We start from the raw sequence: 14,137 nt of genomic DNA on the forward strand, positions 1-14,137 counted from the left end.
CTGTACGTAAACAGTAAACAGATAAAGTGAAGGAATTTTTTTTGGTGATTTATTGAACATAAAATATTTGAGAAAGTACAAGAGAGAAAGATTGAGATGAATAATCATTTAAGCAAACTGGTTAAATGTACAAAATATAAGGTACAATTGTAGAAAATAGCAATTCTCCAAAGCTTGGGATATATGATATATACTGGCATTTTACCCTAGTTTGTCAGAATATTTTACTTCAGATCCATTTCATACACCAGTAGGATAAATGGATTTTGCATTTAAACACATTTAGCTTTACAAAGGGTCTATCCAATTCAGCAATATAATTGACAAAAACGGTTACAAAGATTTGATAAATCAAAATAATTTAGAGTCAAACACATAACTCATCAGTTTATGACATTATGTATACCAGATGCGTAATGTGCCTTGGTGTGAGCAGATGCAATTAATTTAGAAGTCCGATAATAGTTAATATTTTCTAACGTTAGTGACTGATTGCGAATACAGCTTGACTGTGAGAGTTTGGAGTTTTAAACTGATATCAGCAAGTAAAATAGCAGTGTATAGCAAAGTAGAGAATAACTTCTGTTTTAGTAGTATGGCATTGCAAGTAGAGGAAAGCAGGTAGCATTGTGAAACAACAATCTTTGCACAACTATAATACAGATATAACGGTGTAGGTACAATATGACATCTGTTTCAAAATATATCTCGATATGATAATATCGGTATATCGCCCAGCCTTAGTTGTGATAACTTGATTCGCACTGTAGCAGCTGAAAAAGTCTTGAAAATGTCCTGGAAAAGTCCTGACAAATCATTTCAAGAAAAGAGTGGGAACCCTGTAAAGGATTCTGAATATGCTAGAGTTTGATTGCAAGAAAGGTAAATTATTTGAATGGAAGAGTAATTATATTACAAGAACATATATTGAATTAGCACTAAGCCTAACAATTGTGTTTAAAATATGATTGTTCTCCCTCTGGGGTTTGAGGTGTTTTTGGGGTCCTTGAGATGTTTTGACATATCCTGACATTTGTGCATTTTTCAGTTGCTTATAAACATATTAATGGCAAAGTTGTCATTGTACTCTTTTTAGCACAAACAGGGCTACCATAATATGTGAGCAACATGTATGTACATGTTTGTATTTTTGAAAGAATATTGTTTATGCATGGTTAGTGGAAAAACTAAAACTTAAAGCCTTTGAAATAAGGCCACAAAACACACACTAAATATGTGTCCACAAGACTTTTGACTAATGATGTTCTCGCCTAGAATTTTTGCTTCAAAATGATCTGAAAATCATCCTGCCAAATCATTCACATAAAACAATACATTGATTTAAATTTTATAAGACACTTTTTGTTTGGAAAGGCAATATGCGTGGAGTCGTGTTCACATGAACGGAGAATATTTGTTTTGTTATGAATTAGATCATTTAAAAGTACAAACTTAAACGATTATAAAGATATATTGCTCATGCCTGGGTGAATAGTATTTGCTGAGTTTTGTTTAAGTTTAGAGACGTGCTCAAAAGAAAAAGTTCACTGTGACGGAGAGCCAGAAAGCACACCCTGTTTATTTTCTTTATTCTACAAAAGCACAATATTTTATTTCGATTGTAATTGGACACATACAAAAGTAGACATTTAATAGTTTATTTTTTCATATTTCTTAAGTCTGTATGACCAAAAATGACGGAGTATTTTAAGTCTATTTTGCTGCTATGTGAAAGAAATCGAGAAAAACGTGCCTCAGAATCAACTCCACAGAGTAAAAGTGAAGGTCTTGGCACTGAGCCAAAAGGAAAAAGCAGGAAGACTTTGAGTTTTTGGCCATTGAAAAAGACATCCCAATCATAAAAGATGAGGTTATTAAGATCTTTCAGGACATGGTACCAAATAGAAAGGTTTTGCTGTAAAAGGAAAAAGTAAATACCAAAATGTAAAACGGTAAATAGTTTTTGTTATTATCACCAATGTGTAAGTGTAATTTTATTCACGTTTCTTCTAACATCAATTGTACCTTTAAGAGCCTCATCCCATGTTTCAGTGTAGACCCTTGTTGTTCATTTAGATCAGACAAATATTGAGAGTTTACTGGCAATCCAAATTAGATCAGGTCTACACTGCAAAAAATGCTTTCCTTACTTAATATTTTTGTCTTGTTTCCAGTCCAAATATCTAAAAATTCTTAAATCGAGAGGCATTTACTTAATGCCATTGTCACGGTGTGGTGTAGGCAGAAGGAGATGAGGAGTCCAAAGTTCCAATTCAAAGCGTTAACTTACAATATGATATAAACCGGTGCAGACAGGCAGAAGGTTCTCATAACACTAATAAAGTAGAACGAACCAAGACTGACTGACACGAAGGTTCAGGGACAGGTTTTGCAAGCATGAGTTGAAGCTCAGGCTCGGCAGGACTGACGTGAAGAGGTGAAAAAATGAAGTGAGTTCTTGCTTAAAACAAGCTAAATGACCTGCCAATGGGGTAATCTTGTCTTATTTTTCTTACCCCTTTGGCAGATCATTTTCATTGATAAACTTTTTTTATCTTAAAAGTGTGCATGATGATGATGATGGTGATGGTGATGAAGATGTTCAGGTCTTCAGCTGCTGATGGATGTCAGTGATGATGATGATGATGATGATGAAGATGATGATGATGATGATGATGATGATGATGAAGATATTCAGGTCTTCAGCTGCTGATGGATGTCAGTGATGATGATGATGATGATGATGAAGATGTTCAGGTCTTCAGCTGCTGATGGATGTCAGTGATGATGATGATGATGATGATGAAGATGATGATGATGATGATGATGATGATGATGATGATGATGATGATGATGAAGATGTTCAGGTCTTCAGCTGCTGATGGATGTCAGTGATGATGATGATGATGATGATGATGATGATGAAGATGTTCAGGTCTTCAGCTGCTGATGGATGTCAGTGATGATGAAGATGGTGATGATGATGATGATGATGATGATGATGAAGATGTTCAGGTCTTCAGCTGCTGATGGATGTCAGTGATGATGATGGTGATGATGATGATGATGAAGAGTATGATGATGATGTCAGTGATGTTGTGTGTTCTTGAGAACATGATGAAGGGTTTGATGTTGATCGAGTTTTGACATCAGAATCAAACTTTACAGGCCCGTCTGGATTACAGGAGACTGGAAATCACAAATATATGGAGTTTATGGGATATTGTTCTCCATCACAACAATCACAAGCTTCAATATTCTATAGTGCAGAAAGCCTGAAGAATCAGTTTGAAGATTTACTCACTTAAAATTTTTGGGTTAAAAATAACCCCAACAAGTAACTCAACTATGGGTTGGTGTAGCACTTTCCCAACTGGGTTATTTGTAAATCGATGAAGGATTAAAGTTCAATAATGATCAAATACTCACAGTCTGGCTTTATTATCTCTAAACTGCTCGATCTGACAAGTCTCTGTCCTCTTTCCTCTCGTGATTCACTGGTTTGTGTCTCATTTCTGTCCTCCATTTTTCTCTCAGTCTTCTTGTTTTCTGCTGATCTGTGATTTCTGCTGATTTTCTTTCTCCTCTTCATTTGAATCTGTTCAATCACACAGACAGAGTTTCATTAAAGCGATATAACATCATATCACGAGACATCAGATCAACTCCTGATCAACATCTGCATGAGCTCAGTGTTATTACAACATCTCAGATTAACACTACAATATTCATAATAATCAATGATGATGATAAATGACAATATATAAATGTGATTTTATCAGGAGGCCTGATTGGATACAAAACTGGTTATCGTCATAATATAAATAGAGTGTCTGAACTGATGCTACAGATTCAATCATGTTATTGTTTTAAAATGTTATATTTGTCAGTAATTAAAGCCTATCACGTACACACTGCAGATAAATTCAGTTTTTAATTAAATTTTTAGTGCTTAATCCTGTTCTGTACACAGTTCAGTGACAAGCTCATCTACAAAAACTCTACACAGTGTGTACGAAACAACTCGAGTTAATGACGAACGACAAGAGATGTCAGAGATGACAGAAATATCTGTTACAAATGCATATTTTAAAGTGCATTAGAGATTTGTCTCTCATCTATGTGTGATGCAAGCGTACACCAAGAGTCAAACTGCTCAACTAACACAAACACTGATCACCATAATGGTGAACATTTCCAATAAAAAATCAACATCTAAACCTATGTTAGAACTTATGTAGCTTAAAGGCTTATTTAAAGGCATAAATAAAGTAAATCTGGTTATTTAGTGAAGCTGGTAACTGTTTGTGGAGTTGTTTAATCCTCTTCTGCTGAGATCTGGCAGTTGATTTCAGGCTGTGTTGCTTTAAGTCAGGTGTAGTTGTTGTGTTTCATTTCCTGAGAGTGCAAACATGATGTTGAACATTGATTCAACGACAAAATAAAAAACAAATTCAACATTAATTGCGGGTGCAAAAGAGATGTTGATTCAATGCTCTTAAAGTTGACACATGAACATTGATTCGATGCTTGATTTCTATATAGGTAATCTTTTTTTGCTTTGTACCTTAGGGTACTGCCCCAGTGACAGTAGTCACTGGCAATACTGGCAATAATCCTGGGTGGAGTGCCCTCTGGTGGCCATCAAGGGCACTCCAGCTGTTAATCGTGACAATAATAATGTATACTTAAAATAACGAATTAGTAAAAAGATACTTTGAGACATTGAATAACTTCAGTTCAAACCTCTGGCCAATGGTTGAATGGATCACTGGGTAATGGGTTCCCACACTCACAAGTCATTCATGTGGAGTCCAAGCCAAGTCTGAAGTCTATTAAAAAGTCAGAGTCACTAACTCGAGTCATAGCCTTCAGAAAGTATTTTTTACCGCAAACTTTTAATCGCTCATCTCTCTCCTGATCCTCATTTCCCACAGGAACTGATGAATGTCCTGCTGATGCAGAAAACAAATCTACATCAAAGCTTTATTAGCATACAGTTTTTCTGAATTGATAAAACGCATTTCTTGAAACATCACAATTTCATGATTTACACGATCAAAGGCTTTAGAGGCATCAATAAAACACAATTTTTTTTGGAATTATGCCTGTTATACAAATCTAGAATCTCCTTTTAGAGCAAAACGCACATCTGTGCCATGTTTAGGTTTAAAACCAAACTGGTTGTCAATGTTCAGGACAAACTGTTCCAACTTGTTCAGAAAAGTCCTCTTTATATAATAATGGCCAGTGCTATAGGCCGGTAATTATCCATGCTGTATTTATTTTACTAGCTTCGTCTTTAATAATAGGCACTAACATCACAGATAAAATAGACTCGGGTAAAATACCATGAACTAAAAACACAGTAAAACAAATTACAAGCAGAGGACAGAGTTTTCTGTTTACACATTTTAAATGTTCAGCAGAAATCTTATCCATATCACATGTCTTAGTATCTTTAAGCATCATAACTGCATCATATCTGACACAGACACATCTTCATTATTATCAATGTTATTCACTGCAAAGGAATGACTTATAACACAGTTATAGCAGGAACACTATTATGAGCTGTTCAACTGAGTAATTTCCTCTGAACCGCTTAAACATTCAATATTCATTGGAAAATATGTTTCACAGTTATTCATTCTTTTGATTTCGTTCCAGAAATCATTTGAATTTTTTTTTTTGTCGTTTCTTTGCAAGTGATTTAGACCTCATTTCTCTTTATGAAAAGTATGGCATATTTAAAATGTGCATTTTGCCCTTATGAAAGGTAATTCCTCGAGACCTGTTTTCAGTTGTTTGGCGATTTGTAGGCCTACAGCCCCAAACAGCACACGAAAAGTGCATTTTTCTCTATTCCCGGTATGAGAGGTAGGCTCTGGGAAAGTTGCCCTCCGCAATATGGCGGCGCCGTTTTATGTCTATGGTCCTCACACCAGACATCATATAGATCTACACATAGATCTCATATAGAGACTAGATCAGAGGCGATTTCTTTAAGACTGCAAGGGAAGCTCAGCTTCCCCTGTATAATGTCAAAAAAATAATGGTCAAATATGTACTATTGTGTTAATATTTTATTGACTAAAAATGCGTTAGAACAAGTTAATCTCGAAGACGAGTTCGTTCACACACACACTTATTTTCTTATATTCAAATAAAGGGACTGTTTTTGTGTATACTCAGCCCAAGCTTTAAAAGCCCTTCTAGCCTTACGGATCCAGACACACTACCTCCGCTCACATATCCGGACATCGTTAATTACCTTGTGTTTGGATTGAGTGGAAGCAACTGAAGGTTATAGATCCTCTTCATGATATCATTAATTCATCTTTGTCATTAGGATACGTACCAAAAACTTTTAAGCTGGCTATGATTAAACCGCTTGTTAAAAAAACGCAACTTGATCCCACAGAATTAGTCAATTACAGGCCGATCTCGAATCTACCTTTTCTGTCAAAGATAGGCTACTAGAAAAGGCAGTATCCTCACAACTGCGTTCCTTTCTAGAAAGAAATGGACCGTATCACAGTACTGAGACAGCTCTCATTAGAGTCACAAATGATTTGCTCTTATCATCCGATCGTGGTTGTATCTCTCTATTAGTGTTACTCGATATTAGTGCTGCATTTGACACTATCGACCACAACATTCTTTTAAATAGATAGGGGCTTTCCTCTGCTTTAGCCTTTTGGGGGGAATACTCTGGGTTCGGGCCGAGCTCCGAGAAGCCCTGCCCCCGGACAGCACGCCAAATACACATTAAACTTTACTCCCTCTAATTGTATGTAAGTGTGAACTCGTGAAACCTGCTGAGAAACTAAGAGCGTGAACTAATTAAAACTCATGAATATTCATGTAGGCTCCGCCCACTGCCTCTACAGATGCACAACTCACTTTAATTTGCTCAACATTTCACATAGATCAATGATGCAAAAGGGAGAGCGGGCGAAACTAGTCACTTGAAATTGGAAAACAGTGTTTGAGACTCAAGCAGTTGTAGTTATGTACATGTACTTGTGTTTGTTGTAGAAAAATATAAAAGGAAAAAACAAGAGATTTGTGAGAAAATATTCTACAAGTGTGCAACTCTCATTGGATGAATTCATATACTGATTAGCGGATGAGCAACATTTCTCCTGACTTCACATGTTTTGATGTGGGTGTGTGAATACCCAACAACTCAGGTGATACTTAAATGTAGATTTATTTATTTATAATATTCAAAACACTATAAATATGTTCACAATCTGTAAATCTGAAAATGTCTATTCAGACTAAACCCAACTGTGATACTTTTATTCTCATGTATTTTTATATATTTTTTTTTTTCTTAGAATTTGTAGTATTATGTTTCTTGTTGTATTTGTATTTGTATATGTCCACTGGAAGCCTCAGTACCAAAACAAATTCCTTGTGTGTGCAAGCACACTTGGCAATAAAGCTCTTTCTGATTCTGATTCTGATTCTGAATGGATTTGCACCATATTCACTGCAGCAACTGTAGCATAACTGTGTGTGTACAAGTTTCTTAATTTGTGATTTGTAGAATAGGATTTGTGCACCTGCAATGAAGAACTGTTGTGTTTGTGTACACATGTGTGTCTATTTTCTACAACTACAAATTCCCCTGTCACAGGCGCTCAGTGTATTTGCACTAAAAATACCTTCATGTGAAAGCTTTAACCTGTGAACATGGGTACGGAAAAACATACGCACCGCATAGGGCCTACACACTGCAGACGAGTAACAGCATTACAGAACGACAGAACAAATCGACATAAACAGAAAACATACACACCAACATATATATTTGATATAAATAACAAATATTATATTTGAAATGCTATTCTCAGTCTAAAGCATGATCATTATAGGGGATCTACTTTAATGCTATGTTGTAGCAACTCATAATATTGAAACTACAAATAGTAATAACTAATAACCATTACATTATTAATGTAATAAAATGTTCATAATGTAATAATTCTCACAGGTGAAAGGGCAAACGACCCACTAATTATTTATGTCGCCACAAGGGATCACCAAACAATTATTAAATGAACAAAACAGTCATTTTGTAGTAAAAATAGTTTAAAAAAAATGTAACCCTGTTACATCCACCCCTGCTGAATTTCACCAAAATTGTATAAAGCTCAGTAACAAAACACACACAAAGGTTCACCAAGACTCAAGACAGGTTCCCAGGAGAAACAACTGCCAACTATACTTCCCTGTAGCTCAAACAGTAGTGTTGGTGCTTGCAACGCCAAGGTCATGGGTTCGATTCGCAGGGAACTGATAAGAATGTAAATGTGTACCTTGAAATGTAAGTCGCTTTGGATAAAAGTGTCTGCCAAATGCATAAATGTTGATATGGACATCAGTTAATATGTGTGGTTTTATCACTACAGCTGAAAAACAAGCAGTTTTGGAGGAAGAGCAAGCGCAAATGCGGCATCGGTTTCTCAGGTTTATAACACCTGCCGCTGCGCACATAATTCAGCACAATATTTTTACTGTAAAAACATTTGAAAAAAGAAATAGCCTTATATATCCATCTGTAGCCTATTTATATGCATGTATGCAAGATTAACCATTAACAAATTGGATCTAAGGATGTCTCACACATGAGTGTTCCATATTGCTAACATCGCCTCATTGTAGTCGCCTACTCAGGTAAATAATTTCATATGTTGCAGTAGGCTACTTTTACTTAAGAACACTTTTTTAGTATATTCCACCACATAGGCGCCGATTTATGTTTTCCTCCGTGGGTGCTCATGGGCGCACGCCCTAAAAAAAAAAAAAAAAAAAAGAAAGTAACGTTAGGCCTAGTCAAAAAATGTTTGCATTTCAGAACCGAACGAGAAGCGCAGCGCTGCGTCTATGACAACTCGAGGTAGCCTATCGCACACCGGACGCGCACTTTGTCAGTTTATGGCCAGCAATATTGTAATGTTCTGTTTAAGGACATTATGGAATTAAGATAATGTATGTAGGCTACTATGTTACGATTGTAGGGGAGACCGTGGACAGTTGCAACACTTTTTGCATTTGGCTCTGTTACTCAGAGACGGTTTGGATTAGACAAACCAATTGTTTATTACTTCTGTATGTTAATAGTCTAAACCATTTAAAGATAATTACAGAATTGACATTTTTCACAATTTGCATTTGAACGTGAGGAGTCAGATGTTGCCTGGGCCCGGGGACTGTTGCAACATCTTACAAATACAATATATTACAATATATGTCAGGGTTAGCAAAATGATTATTACCAAAAATGTAAGTTATAATAATATTACAGTGTTATTTATTCATCAGGTTTGAATAGATGACAATTATAGATTTGTCTAGATGAGTAGGCCTTATGTGCAGATTTCAAATATTCAAATTGATATAAAATACAGTCAGCTTTTAGTGACATAGGAAGAATGGAACAATTTGTGAGGCAATTAACTTTTATTTAGACTATTGTCATGTAAAACATTTTTTTTAAAAACTATATTTTATATTATCATTTTTCATTTTAACAATGTTATGCATGGTCACAGACATCTGCACACATGTGCGCACATGCACACACACATAAACATAAACCTCCTGTCCTTGCTACAACTTGATGAACTATATTATATTTAAGTAAAAACTTATGAATTTTTTAAAAAAAATACTGCTATGTGGTCTGTTTTTATATTAATGCATTATACGGGGACATCCCTGTACACGGCATCCCAATCCCTGTAAGCCATGATAAAACTTCCTGTGCTAGCTAAACAATTGACCTTATTACATACTAACCATACTAGCTTAAAGTTAACATATCACTCATTTAAACCATATAAGTTTGAGCTGAATCACAAAAACAGTGACGACAGTTTAACAAAAACAAAGCTCAAGAAAATAAATACTTTCATACTTTAAAAACAGTTTTTCTTCAATAAATCCTGATGAAGCTCAGGAATCTCCTTGATTTTTCTCTGCAAGAGGGGCATCCAATTGAGCATGACAGAGTGAGTGTCATTACTCTAGCTTGTTTCTGGTTGGAGAAAAATGACATGTTGCAACCATCCCCTGTTGCGACTGTCCCCGGTCTCCCCTACTGTACAATTAAATACAACCGGGGGTCCGTTAACTGAATGAATTGAGAATATCACCTGAAAATCCGATAACGTCAGCAATTTTCATTAAAGCAGCTGATTTCTATAAATGAATGTAAAATAAATGTATATTGCAGCACAGGTTGAAGTCAGTACATTAACGACGATTTGAGACAAATAAATGTAAATTTAATATAAAACTATGTAAATCGCGCTCTGTGGCACGGCAGGATTTTGAACAAGGTCCTATAGCCGTAGCTGGCGCCGCCGGTGTGTGTAAGTTATACACTCATAGAGAATAATGTGTTCGACTTCTGCGCTTCTCGTCCGGTGTGCGACCCCTTTTAGGAAACGGACAGCCGCCGACACGAACGCACACACCCATTTACTTGATAATAAAGCCGTAAAGTAGACTATCTTTCAACTCAGGACCATAGCTCAGGACAGCGGCACTTCTCACAAATACAGACAGCATTGCAGATCAAAAGTTTAACTGACAAGTAACCGCGATCAGAGGCGTTTTCATCCGAGAAACGCTGTGATTGGTGGATAGGATATGGAGCAGGCGACTGACAGCGACATAACCAATCACAGTGTGACAGACGCTTCACATAGCACCAACTGCAATGTTTAATTTTAAATGAATGTAGCCTACTGGCAGTCTGACACACACGTGGGTGCTCGGTATTTTCCGTGGGTGCTCGTCTGCTCGAGCCCCGGAGCACCCACGGTATCGGCGCCTATGTTCCACCACTGTAAATAAGTTAACAAGGACTGGACTTTCCAAATCAATTTTACACAGTTGGACTTCAAAACTCAGATAGGATTCAACTGAAAGCTATCGGCAAAATTGGGAGTAGCTGCCCAGAATTCATCAACATTTAGCCCTGTCTCCTGTCTCTTGTGTGAGACTCACTAGATTTACACTTTTCACACACTCTCACGCCACACACCCTCTTTCTCATGCAGAGGAAAAATGCGAAGCAAAGAGGACACTGACACCGACAGACAAGACAGAGCAAGACTTTTGATATGAAACAAATTCTCAGCTCTCAGATTCTGTCAATTTTATTTCGAAATTCAAAATACCGTTTTGGCGCTAGTAAATATGACGTGACAGGTCTTTGTAGCGCAGTGTATCAGTGTTTTTCTACCGCGGAAAGAGGTCAATAAAACAGCTGGAGAACAATGTCACATTTAACGTTACATTTACATCAGGAAATACATTTATTGACCATTTAAGCTATAACACGTTTGTTGACTAGAAAAGTTAGCTATAGAGAGGAGTATTTTGCTAAATATGTGCAGTATATTACATATTTTATTTTATTTTTACTTATTTCATTAAAATACTAATCAAGATCGGAATCAAATCACAGAATTGAATTGAAATTGTGAAATTTGTGTCAAGCAATAATACCCCCCACTAAAATTCTCACTCCAAGTTAAACTCAAAAGTTGGCAGCCCTGTATCGTTGCAACACGATCACATGAAAATGCTTATCTATTACACGAATTGTATTTCTCGTGCCATATACTCGCCAAATTTTTTTTTTTTTTTGTGTGCATATGATACGCACTGTAAACCCATTGGGTAGGATCGTTAAGGGTTTATTTGCCTCTAGAGGCTTATTACTGGCGAAACGAGCATCCTTTTCAGTTCACCACCCCTTCTGCAGCGTCTTTTTCTTTTCGGAAAGCCCCTGCAATTCCCGAAGCAAAGATGAAGTCTGACCCGAACGCAAAACCCGTAACAAGTTTTCCGATGCCAATCAGAAAGTCACGATCATAGACATTTGATAGAGCCGTTGTTGTAATGGATAAAGTAAGCTATTATCCTTTTTCCTGTAGCAAATGAAAAGTTACAGTTTATAATTGATTTAACACATTCAGACACCGGATAAGATAAAACACGGATGATAATGAATGCTATATAACAGTGTTTGATCTTAAACATCATAAATACTCAGTTTGGTTTGTCACTATTAATGCTGTTTTTTCGACTATCAGCGCCTTTTTTTGTTTTGTTTTTTGTTCAAAATATTGTATTAGATCATGTTTAGCATATTTAGTCTTTTTTTCTGCCATTTTCCTCTTTCTCTTCCGTATGTATATCTGTAGTTTGCGGTATATATGTAATATAACAAATGCATTAATTTTCATGAAAAAACTCCACTTAAGTTTCACTAAAATAGAAAGATAAATGTCCAGATTTAATTAAATAAATAAAATATCTTAATAATGTCATGATCCTGGTATTCTTGCCTTACACTCTTCCGCCCTCTTCTGGTCTCACCCTCTATTACATCCATTTACACACACACTCATTCACATTCATTACATCATTTGCTCCCAGCTGTGTATCATCACCTCATCACATCAGTCTCTCTCCTTCCCAACCGTTTCCCACTTTCTCTGATTAGACTCTCTATTTCTAGGCCTTCCTTTCTTTGTTCTTTGTCAGACTATTGCTCAATGTTACGTACCTGTTTGCCTACTGTGTCAGTCTCCACCTTAGTCGTGTCCTGTCTGGTGTTGGCTCCTAAACTACAACTCTCACCTCGCCTCTGCGTCATCTAACCTCCAGCATACGTGAGTGGTCCTAGGATTGGCGTTCCCGTGCTCTCTGCGGACCCATCCCGTCCTCTCCTCCGGGATTTCCCGTTGCTGGTCCTGACCGCACATTTCTGTTCCGTTATCACTGAGAGACTTTCTGTTTTCCTCTGTCACGTGTAGGAGAGAGGACCCAAAAGCAAAGGCAGTTTGACAAAGTTTAATAGGCAATAAACAGTTCAGGCTGAGTAACACAGGTGGTCGCAATGCGAGTAAATCCAATAGAAGAATGTCTCATCCAAAGGAAAACAGAAAGTCTCTCAGTGATAATGGAACAGAAATGTGCGGTCAGGACCAGCAACGGGAAATCCCGAAATCAAATGAATGTGAATGAGTGTGTGTGTGTAACTGATGTGATGAGACACAGCTGAGAGCGAATGATATAATAAATGTGAAAAAGTGTGTGTGTGTGTGTGTGTGTGTAAATGGATGTAATAGAGAGTGAGACCAGAAGAGGGCGGAAGAGTGCAAGGCAAGAATACAAGGATCATGACACACAAAATGAAAGAGAAAGAGTTTGTCACCTTGTGATGAGCTAAAAAGAGGAAACGTCCTCAGAGACGCAAATATTGACTCGTTACGGTGAGTTGTTCCTCTCGCTTAAACACACCTCCTCTTGTCATGTGATGGTGCAATGGATACGACACATACCTTTGGTGTGGGAGACCCAGGTTCGAACCCACTGTGTTCCATGTCCCTGTGCAAGACAGTGTGAGCCACTAATGTGTCCCTGACCAAGACAGTGTGTGTCACTAATGTGTCCCTGACCAAGACAGTGTGTGCCACTAATGTGTCCCTGACCAAGACAGTGTGAGCCACTAATGTGTCCCTGACCAAGACAGTGTGTGTCACTAATGTGTCCCTGACCAAGACAGTGTGTGTCACTAATGTGTCCCTGACCAAGACAGTGTGTGTCACTAATGTGTCCCTGACCGAGACAGTGTGTGTCACTAATGTGTCCCTGACCAAGACAGTGTGTGTCACTAATATGTCCCTGAGCAAGTGTGTGTCACTAATGTGTCCCTGACCAAGACAGTGTGTGTCACTAATATGTCCCTGAGCAAGTGTGTGTCACTAATGTGTCCCTGACCAAGACAGTGTGTGTCACTAATGTGTCCCTGACCAAGACAGTGTGTGTCACTAATGTGTCCCTGACCAAGACAGACAGTGTGTGTCACTAATGTGTCCCTGACCAAGACAGACAGTGTGTGTCACTAATGTGTCCCTGACCAAGACAGACAGTGTGTGTCACTAATGTGTCCCTGACCAAGACAGTGTGAGCCACTAATGTGTCCCTGACCAAGACAGTGTGTGTCACTAATATGTCCCTGAGCAAGTGTGTGTCACTAATGTGTCCCTGACCAAGACAGTGTGTGTCACTAATGTGTCCCTGACCAAGACAGTGTGTGTCA

General features: G+C 37.5%; 1 long non-coding RNA gene across 1 annotated transcript in view; it reads right to left on the reverse strand.

Moving 5' to 3' along the window:
• Window positions 1–35: 35 nt before the first annotated feature.
• LOC143738502 (uncharacterized) overlaps window positions 36–14,137 on the reverse strand; it is a 50,379-nt gene continuing 36,277 nt past the window's right edge. The window contains exons 2-3 of the long non-coding RNA XR_013203889.1: window positions 3,430–3,985; window positions 36–3,189 (exon numbers count right to left, since the gene is read on the reverse strand). This is a non-coding gene — a long non-coding RNA (uncharacterized LOC143738502). The remainder of the gene's footprint in view (window positions 3,190–3,429; window positions 3,986–14,137) is intronic.

This window comes from Siphateles boraxobius, unplaced genomic scaffold, assembly GCF_051911475.1.
Source record: "Siphateles boraxobius isolate OS27281-9 unplaced genomic scaffold, OSU_SipBor_1 145, whole genome shotgun sequence".
NCBI classification, from domain to species: domain Eukaryota; kingdom Metazoa; phylum Chordata; class Actinopteri; order Cypriniformes; family Leuciscidae; genus Siphateles; species Siphateles boraxobius.